This window comes from Equus przewalskii, chromosome 1 (genome assembly GCF_037783145.1).
Source record: "Equus przewalskii isolate Varuska chromosome 1, EquPr2, whole genome shotgun sequence".
NCBI lineage: Eukaryota > Metazoa > Chordata > Mammalia > Perissodactyla > Equidae > Equus > Equus przewalskii.
The window spans coordinates 158379253-158390007 of NC_091831.1; the positions used below are offsets into that span (position 1 = coordinate 158379253).

Sequence of the window (10755 nt, forward strand, 5' to 3'; positions counted from 1 at the left end):
AAAGCCCATTTTTTTTAAAGATTTTTTTTTACTATCTTTTCCTTTTTCTCCCCAAAGTCCCCCAGTACATAGTTGTGTATTTTTACTTGTGGGTCCTTCATAGTTGTGGCTTGTGGGACACCCGCCTCAACATGGCCTGATGAGTGGTGCCATGTCTGTGCCCAGGATTTGAACCGGCGAAACCCTGGGCCACCGAAGTGGAGCCTGCAAACTTAACCACTCGGCCACGGGGCCAGCCCTTTAAAAAAAGACCACTTTTGTTGTTACCCAAAAGAGATGTCTTTAGGTAAAAATATTAAAAACCCCAAACTGTATAGATAATCCAGATAGTTCTAGTTATCTGGTCAACGGGGCAAAAAGCAAGCATTTAAGGTCTTTAGCTCCAATCTTTTGTTCATGTCTTATTGCTGGAATTTCATATTCATTTCTTCTTGTTGGATGACTAGACTGGATGATGGTAGAGTTGGTAAACTCACCTTTACTCAGGCCAGCCTTGCTCAGCCTCAGCAGCAGAAGAATTTTCAGCTGGTGGATCAGCAGCTTTTGTCTCTTTGCCATATTGTGGTTTAGGGTTTTCTGAACATCTGCAGAGGTAATTGAAGTTTGAGTGGTACCCACGTTGAGGTGGCTGCTGACCTTGGGTCTCATCTCCTTTATTTTCCTCCTCCTATTCATTGCTATCCTGTCTATGCTTTTCTTGTTGAGGAGGGCCCTGAGGAACTCTGGTCTACAACCATGATACATATTCTGTCTCACTGGTCTACTTTGCTTTCTTGTACCCTAGGTGTCAGCAATCTCCATCACTTCTTCCTGCACTAGAGGGTTGGAATACTGTGGTTGAAGCTCATAGGCTCTTTGCATGTACTAAGGTGAAAACTGTGGCCTGAGTCAAGGTTGGTGCTATTGGGCCTGGCCTTCAGAAGCACTCTCCCATCCTCTATTATTTTCCCTATTCTCACTGTTCTGATAATTCTGGTAATTGTGTGGAGGACCCCCACAATGTGGGTAGCATCTATAATGGTTATGGTCTGCTGCATATCTACAACCTTGCACTGGAACTCCACCTTGGCCTGTAACATTTGCTGCCTCCATACTGTTTTCTCTTCAACAACATCCAACTCCACAGTCTCTCCATCTCCTACAGGTGGATATATGTTGTATCATGTATCCAGTATCTCATTCCTTTTTATTACTGAATAATATTCCATTTTATGGATATACTTTATTTTGTTTATCTGTTTGTTGGTTGATAGACATTTTGGTTGTTTCCATTTTTTGGCTGTTATGAATAAAGCTGCAATAAATATTTGTGTACAAGTTTTGTGTAAACATGTTTTCAATTTTTTTGGGTATAGGAGTGGATTTGCTGGGTTATGATAACTGTGTTTAACACTTTGAGGAACTGTCAAATTGTTTTCCAAATTACCTGCACTATTTTACTTTCCTACCAGTAATCTAGGAAGGTTCCAATTTCTCCACATCCTTTCTGACATTTGACATTTTCTGTCTTTTTGATTAGTCATCCTAGTGGATATGAAGTGGTGTCATTGTGATTTTGGTTTGCATTTCCCTGAAGCCTAATCATGTTGAAAATTTTTTCACAGGTTTATTGGCGATTTGTATATCTTCTTTGGAGAAACGTTTGTTTGAATTCTTTGCCTGTTTTTAAGCTATTTGTCTTTTTATTGTTGGGTTGTAAGAATTCTTTATATATTCTGGATGCAAGTTAGACCATTTACATTTAATACAATTATTGATGGGATTTGGTTTAAATCTATGATTTTGCTATTTGTTTTCTATCTTCATTTTCTTTGTTTTTTTTAATTGAGTTATTGATAGGTTACAATCTTGTGAAATTTCAGTTGTACATTAATGTTTGTCAGTCAGGTTGTAGGTGCACCACTTCACCCTTTGTGCCCACCCCCCACCCCACCTTTCCCCTGGTATCCACTAAACTGTTCTTAGTCCATAATTTTAAATTCCTTATATGAGTGGAGTCATACACAGATTATCCTTCTCTCGCTGGCTTATTTCACTTAACATAATTCTCTCAAGGTCCATCCATGTTATTGCAAATGGAATGATTTTGTTCTGTTTTGCAGCTGAGTAGTATTCCATTGTATATATGTACCACATCTTCTTTATCCATTCGTCTGTTGCTGGACACTTAGGTTGCTTCCACATCTTGGCTATTGTAAACAGTGCTGCAGTAAACATTGGGGTGCATAGGACTTTTGGGATTGCTGACTTCAAGCTCTTTGGATAAATACCCAGTAGTGGGATGGCTGGATCGTATGGTAGTTCTATTTTTAATTTTTTGAGGAATCTCCATACTGTTTTCCATAGTGGCTGCACCAGTTTGCATTCCCACCAGCAGTGTATGAGGGTTCCTTTTTCTCCGCAACCTCTCCAACATTTGTTGCTATTAGTTTTAGATATTTTTGTCATTCTAATGGGTGTAAGGTGATATCTCAGTGTAGTTTTGATTTGCATTTCCCTGATGATCAGCGATGATGAGCATCTTTTCATGTGCCTATTGGCCATCCGTATATCTTCTTTGGAGAAATGTCTGTTCATGTCTCCAGCCCATTTTTTGATCAGGTTGTTTGATGTTTTGTTGTTGAGTTGCGAGAGTTCTTTATATATTATGGATATTAAGCCATTGTCAGATATATGACTTGCAAATATTTTTTCCCAGTTAGTGGGTTGTTTTTTTGTTTCAATCCTGTTTTCATTTGCCTTGAAGAAGCTCTTTAGTCTGATGAAGTCCCATTTGTTTATTCTTTCTATTGTTTCCCTTCTCTGAGAAGGCATGGTGTCCGAAAAGATCCTTTTAATACTGATGTCAAAGAGTGTACTGCCTACGTTTTCTTCCAGAAGCCTTATGGTTTCAGGTCTCACCTTTAGGTCTTTAATCCATTTTGAGTTTATTTTGGTGAATGGTGAAAAGGAATGGTCAATTTTCATTCTTTTACATGTGGCTTTCCAGTTTTCCCAGCACCATTTGTTGAAAAGACTTTCTTTTCTCCATTGTATGCCCTCAGCTCCTTTGTCAAAGATAAGCTGTCCATAGATGTGTGGTTTTATTTCTGGGCTTTCAATTCTGTTCCATTGATCTGTGCACCTGTTTTTGGACCAGTACCATGCTGTTTTGATTACTGTAGCTTTGTAGTATGTTTTGAAGTCAGGGATTGTGATGCCTCCCGTTTTGTTCTTTTTTCTCAGGATTGCTTTAGAAATTCGGGGTCTTTTGTTGCCTCATATGAATTTTAGGATTCTTTGTTCTAATTCTGTAAAGAATGTCATTGGGATTCTGATTGGGATGGCGTTGAATCTGTAGATTGCTTTAGGTAGAATGGACATTTTAACTACGTTTATTCTTCCAATCCACGTACATGGAATGTCTTTCCATCTCCTTATGTCGTCATCCAATTCTGTCAGAAAGGCCTTGTAATTTTCATTATATAGGTCCTTCACTTCCTTAGTTAAATTTACCCCAAGGTATTTTATTCTTTTTGTTGTGATTGTGAATGGTATTGTGTTCTTGAGTTCTTTTTCTGTTGGTTCGTTACTGGAGTATAGAAATGCTACTGATTTATGCAAATTGATTTTATACCCTGGAACTTTGCTGTAGTTGTTGATTACTTCTAAGAGTTTTCCAATGGATTCTTTGGGGTTTTCTATACATAAGATCATGTCGTCTGCAAACAGTGAGAGTTTCACTTCTTCCCTCCCTATTTGGATTCCTTTCATTCCTTTTTCTTTCCTGATTGCTCTGGCCAGGACCTCCAGTACTATGTTAAATAAGAGTGGTGATAGAGGGCATCCTTGTCTCATTCCTATTTTCAGGGGGATGGCGTTCAGTTTTTGCCCATTGAGTATGATGTTGGCTATGGGTTTGTCATATATGACCTTTATTATGTTGAGGTAGTTTCCTTCTATGCCCATTTTGTTCAGAGTTTTTATCATAAATGGCTGTTGGATCTTGTCAAATGCCTTCTCTGCATCTATTGAGATGATCATGTTGTTTTTATTCCTCAGTTTGTTGATGTGGTGTATCACGTTGATTGATTTGCGGATGTTGAACCATCCCTGTGTCCCTGGTCTGAATCCCACCTGATCATGATGTATGATCCTTTTGATGAATTGCTGAATTCTGGTTGCCAAAATTTTGTTGAGAATTTTTGCATCTATGTTCATCAGTGATATTGGCCTGTAGTTCTCTTTTTTCATGGTGTCCTTGTCAGGTTTTGGTATCAGCGTGATGTTGGCCTCATAGAATGTGTTAGGAAGTGTTCCATCTTCCCTAATTTTTTGGAATAGCTTGAAAAGGATAGGTATTAAATTCTCTCTGAAAGTTTGGTAGAATTTCCCAGGAAAGCCATCTGGTCCTGGGGTTTTATTCTTTGGGATGTTTTTGATTGCTGTTTCAATCTCTTTCCTTGTGATTGGTCTGTTCAAATTGTCTGCCTCTTCTTGAGTGAGCTTTGGGAGATTGTAGGAGTCCAAGAATTTATCCATTTCCTCTAGGTTATCCATTCTGTTGGCATATAGTTTTTTGTAGTACTCTCTTATAATCTGTTGTATTTCTGCAGAGTCTGTTGTTATTTCTCCTCGCTCATTTCTGATTTGGTTTATTTGAGCTTTCTCCCTTTTTTTCTTTGTAAGTCTGGCTTGTGGTTTGTCAATTTTATTTATCTTCTCAAAAAACCAGCTCTTTGTCTCATTGATCCTTTCTACTGCCTTTTTCGTTTCAATAGTATTTATTGTTGCTCTGATTTTTATTATTTCTCTCCTTCTGCTGACTTTGGGCTTCATTCGTTCTTTTTTCTCTAGTTCAGTTAGGTGTGCTTTAAGGTTGCTTATTTGGGATTTTTCTTGTTTGTTAAGATGTGCCTGTATTGGGATGAATTTTCCTCTTAATACAGCTTTTGCTGTATCCCATATGAGTTGGTATGGCATGCTATCATTTTCATTTGTTTCCACATATTTTTTTATTTCTTCTTTAATTTCTTCAATGATCCATTGCTTGCTCAGTAGTGTGTTGTTTAGTCTCCACATCTTTGTGCCTTTCTCAGCTTTTTTCTTGTAATTAATTTCTAGCCTTATAGCACTATGATCTGAGAAGATGCTTGTTATTATTTCAATTTTTTTAAATTTGTAGAGGCTTGCCTTGTTTCTCAACATATGGTCTATCCTAGAGAATGTTCCATGTGCACTTGAGAAGAATGTGTATTCAGCTCTTTTAGGGTGAAGTTATCTATATATGTCTATTAAGTCCAATTGTTTTAGTTTTTCATTTAGCTCCACTATTTCCTTGTTGATTTTCTGTCTGGATGATCTGTCCATTGATGTGAGTGGGGTGTTGAGGTCCCCTACTATTATTGTGTTGTTTTTAACATCTTCCTTTAGGTCTGTTAATAGTTGCTTTATGAATCTTGGTGCTTCTGTGTTGGGTGCATAGATATTTATAAGCGTTATTTCTTCTTGATGAAGTGTCCCTTTGATCATTATATATTGTCCCTCTGTGTCTCTCTTTACCTGTCTTATTTTGAAATCCACTTGGTCTGATATGAGAATTGCAACACCTGCCTTTTTTTCCTTGCTATTTGCTTGAAGTATTGTCCTCCGCCCCTTCACCCTGAGTCTGTGTTTGTCCTTGGGGTTGAGGTGTGTTTCCTGGAGGCAACAAATTGTTGGATCTTGTTCTTTAATCCATTTTGCCACTTTGTGTCTTTTTATCGGAGAGTTCAATCCGTTCACATTGAGAGTGATTATTGATGCATGTGGACTTAGTGCTGTTAATCTGTCGCTCATTATCTTGTTTTCCTGTGTTTCTTTTCCTGTGTGCTTTAGACTACCCATTTAATACTGCAATTTCTTATGCTGGGTTTCTTAGATTTTTCCTTATTTATGATTTGTGACTCTGTTCTGTACTTTATTTTAGTGTCTACCTTGAAGTTTGTATTTAGAATCTCGTGTATAATATAGTCTATTCTCTGGTGGTCTCTTACTTACTTGACCAATACTGACTTAGACCCTTTGCTCTTCCCTCCTAAGTAATTATTTTCATTTTTTATTCCAACTCGTCTTATTAATTGGGAGTTAGAGTGCTAAGATCGTCCTTGTTTTGGTAGTTTCCTTACCTTTACCCTAATGCTATAATTGAATATTTGCTATCCTGTTCTGGTTCTATCCATCAGTCTCCCTAGTCTGTGGATTGTGTCCCCTTTCTCCCTTTTTTCTTTTTTCAGATATGAGAGCCTTCTTGAGGATTTCTTGTAATGGAGGGCTTTTAGTTAGAAATTCCCTTAACTTTTGTTTGTCTGGAAAAGATTTAATTTCTCCCTCATATCTGAAGGAAATTCTTGCTGGATAGAGTATTCTTGGCTGAAGATTTTTATCCTTTAAAGCTTTGAATACGTCACTCCATTCTCTCCTAGCTTGTAGGGTTTCTGTAGAGAAATCCGCTGACAGTCTGATAGGGGCTCCTTTATAGGTTATTCTCTTTTTTTTTTCTTACTTCCCTGAGTATTCTTTCCTTATCTTTCCTTTTTGCCAACGTTACTACTATGTGCCTTGCAGTAGGTCTTTTTACATTGACAAATCTAGGAGATCTAAAACCCTCCTCTACACACATTTCTCTGTCGATCCCTAGATTTGGGAAGTTCTCCTCAATAATTTCGTTAAGCACGCTTTCTGCTCCATTTTCCTTTTCCATATTCTCAGGAATTCCTATATCCTTATGTTCTTACTCCTCATTGAATCCATTATCTCTCGGAGATTTTCCTCATTTTTTTAAATTCTTAGTTCTCTTTCTTCCTCTGTCTGGCGCCATTCAGCCTGTCTATCTTCGATTATGCTAATTTTCTCCTCTATGTTGTCTACACGGGCATTCAGGGAATCCGTATTCTGTTTTATCTGGTCCATTGTGTTTTTCATCTCAAGTAATTCTGTTTGATTCTTCTTTATGATTTCAATCTCTTTTGTGAAGTAACTCCAGAACTCAGCTTGTTTCTCTGTCTTTCTCTCTACCTCATTGAGTTTTTTGATTATAGCTGCTCTGAACTCATTATCACTTAGTTTACCTAATTCCAAGTCCTCAGGACTTAATTCTATGTTTTTATTGTTTTCCTTCTGGTCTGGGGCTTTTATAAATTGCTGGATGGTAGAGGAGCGGTTTTTTCTCATGATGGTAGAATTCGGTTGCAGTTACAGCCTGTCGCCACTAGATGGGGGGTCAAGAGCCGCATGTTATGAGCTCTCCACCTTGGGGCAAGATGGCTGCGCCCACTGGCTTTGCTGGTGGGGAGGGGCTGTTACTCATACGTGCTGGTCTGGGTTCAGATCAGTTCTGTTCTCTGGTCTCCCAAGGCCCTTGATTTATGGGGTCCCCGTGGACGGAAGCTTTCCCCACCATCCGTGGGTCTCCACTGAATCAGCGGCAGGAGTCCTGGATGATCCCCCGGTCGCGCAGCCCCTCCCCCCTCCTTCCCGACCCACGCCGCAGCGATGGCAGACTCTAGGGGAGGGAGCGATGTTCTCTCCTACCGTTCCGGCGCCTCCGAGGGGTAAGCAAGCTTTATGATCTCCGCCTTCTTGGTATTGTAGGTCTCTAATGAGCTGGCATTATGTTTATTCTCTGAAATTCAGTTCTTCCAATCTTTTGTTGTATTTTGGAGGGGAGAGAATCCTGGGTCAGCTCACCCCGCCATTTTGCTCCACCCCCCTTCCTCTGTCTTCATTTTTTTAATATCATTTTTCTTTTTTTGTCTGTACTGAGTTTCTAAAAAGTATTTTATTTCATCTCCACTATTACCTTATTAGCTGTACCACTTTATTTTAGCTGTCTCTCTAGCACTTATAGTATACATCTTTAATGCAGTATATTATCAAATAGTATTATACCACTGCCTGTATAATATAAGAACATTTCAAAACTTCCATTTTCCTCCTCTCAGCCTTTGTGTTATTAATTTTGGTAAATTTTACTCCTGCATGTTATAAATTCTACAATGCAGTATTATTGTGTTTGCTTTAAGTAGTCAAAACTTTCAAGAAGATTTAAAAACTAGTAACTGCTTACAAAACTTCTTAATATTTTTGCCTTATTTAAGAAGGTTACCTCACCTAGATAATCTTTAAAATGCAGATTATATATTTTTTTGCTTTGAACTTTTACTCAGCAGTAGAAAAGACAAATGAGGAGATGTTGAGTCAGATATTTCTGAAACTAAGTTAGTTCCAGGCTGCCTATTGGGCATTTTGGGAGCCCATGGATTGCTACCAATTTACTTAGTATCCAAGGGTGAGGTTTCACTTGTCAGTGGACTTTGAATCCCTGGTGTGTACTGCAGTGGTTAGTACAGTGGCAAAACAAATTGAAGTCATGCTAACTGTCAAAGGTTTGGAACTCTTCTGTATTTGGAGACTGCTAGTTTTATTGTCCACTTATTAAATTGCTAAATGAGTAAGACTAATGACAGGAAATTCATTGCAATGGAAAACTTTTAATAGCACCCCTAAGTATTCATTAATGGCAAGTTCAATTATAGTCATGAAATGATCATTTCAAAATCCTATGTCAGATAGATAAAAATCCCTAAGCTTTCAAGCCTGAAATCCATCCGTGCAGAATTTTGTGCTCTATGATTTTACATCCTAATCTTCTGTGACAGGGTGTAGGAAGAGAATCGAGTCATTAAAGGAGGTACAGGAGTAGATGGTAAGTGTTTGATGTTGGTGGAAAATCTGTTTTAAACAAAGAAGATAAATAGTTCTTGTCTGTAAACAAATGTTACTCATTACACATTGAAGAATATGGCCTTGGCCTGTAAAAGAGAGTCAGAGTTTACTAGAGCTACTGAATTGATTGATTTGATGACACAGAGTTTTCCAATCCTCTTTATGCTTCACCTTTATAAAGCGATAATGATTATCATCATTGATTTAAGGTGGATGTTGAAGGAGGGAGAGAGGAGATAATAAGATCTTCAAGGGAGGTTTATCTCCTGAGACGACAAATGAACAGTGGTCTTTCTACATACCTAAACTTTCCACAACCTAAACCATAGGACCATTGAAAGGAAGGTAATTGTATTAATCAAGGTTCTCTAGGGAAACCTAACTGATGGAATCTCTCTCTCTCTCTCTGTCTGTCCGTCTGTCCGTCCTTCTGTCTATCCATCTATCTATCTATCTATCTATCTACCTACCTACCTACCTATCTATAGATATATATATATGGAGATAAAATAGCTCTCATATATGGAGAGAGAGAGAGAGAGAGAGACAAGATTTTAAGGAATTGGCTCATAAGATTGTGAGGCCTGGCAAATCTGAAGTCTGCAGGGCAGGCCAGCAGGCTGGAAATTCTGGCAGGAGTCAGTCTTGCAGTCTTGAGTCTGAAGACAGTCTGGAGGCAGAATTCCTTCTTCTTCTGGGGATCTCAGTCTTTTCTTTCAAGGCCTTCCGTTGAATGTATAAGGCCTACTCACATTATGGAGGGTCATCTGCTTTTCCTAAAGTCTACCAATTTAAGTGTCCGTCACATCTAAAAAATACCTTCACAACAACATCTAGATTGGTATTTGACCACACAACCGGGTACCATGGCCTAGCCAATTTGATACATGAAATAATTAAAGGGATAAAATTATTACCTATTTTCCAGGTACTAAAAATAAAGTCAAGTGACTTGCCCAAGTGTACCCAGAGATATGATAGATGAGTTGGTTAAAGGAATTAAAAGAAGCAGAATCCATATTTTTAGATATATTAACTCACAAAATAGGTCTTCACTCAAGAAAGTTTATTAATTCAGCTGAACAACAATAGAACCTAGGACTAACAGGCTTTAGTTTGATACAATTCCTTAGAAACTTTTATACTTTCTGTTTTTCCCCAGCTTTATTGTGGTGTAGCTAACAAATAAAAATTTCATGTATTTAAGATGTACAATGTGATATTTTGGTATGTGTATACATTATGAAATGATTTCCACAATCAAAACATTTTTATATTTTCTCAATACAAAATGTTAAGCTTAAAGTTATTCTCAGGTCATATCTCCTTAAGTGTGCTACTTATTTGTATTAACTAGAAATAAGTCCTTTCTTTCTATAATATATGTTGAGTGAATGATTGGCCTTTGGGTAACAGATTTTGGTACCTGTTCAAATATAGTTCTAATGGTGCCCTTAGTAGTTGCTGATTAAAACGGAAATGGCAATTAGGCTTTGATCTACCTTACTTAGCCACAAGAAGGCAAAAGTAATGAAATCAACAAATGCAAACTTTACAGAGAAGGAAAAGGGTTAGAAAATTCCAGGGACCAACGGTAAAAGGTTGAAACTGTTTAAATAGATGGCTAGTTACTAACATCCAAGGAGAGTGTTTTTTATTTTGTGTTTTTAAATATTTTACTTTCTCTCTGTTTCATTTCTAGAAGAAGTTATGAAAGAAGTGGATGAAAGAATCTAATAACGTTAATTAGCTAAATCAACCCTGCATAATTGGAGAAAATTGGTAAGTTTTACCACCTCTTTATTTCATTGCTTGCCACTCTTTTAGCGGGTATGTGCATGTTACTTAGCAAGACCGTATCTCAATCACTTGTCTGATATCTTGCATAAGTGTGTGTTTAAGGCTTCATAGGAGGCCTTTTAACTTATGGGAATTATTTTAACTTCTCCTCTGAGGACTCAGTATACTTTTTCAATGTGTTGCTTTCTACAAAGACAGCTACACACATAT

General features: G+C 37.8%; 1 pseudogene; it reads right to left on the minus strand.

Moving 5' to 3' along the window:
- Positions 1-315: 315 nt before the first annotated feature.
- Positions 316-7327, minus strand: LOC139084574 (Y-box-binding protein 1 pseudogene; annotated as a pseudogene).
- Positions 7328-10755: the final 3428 nt, after the last annotated feature.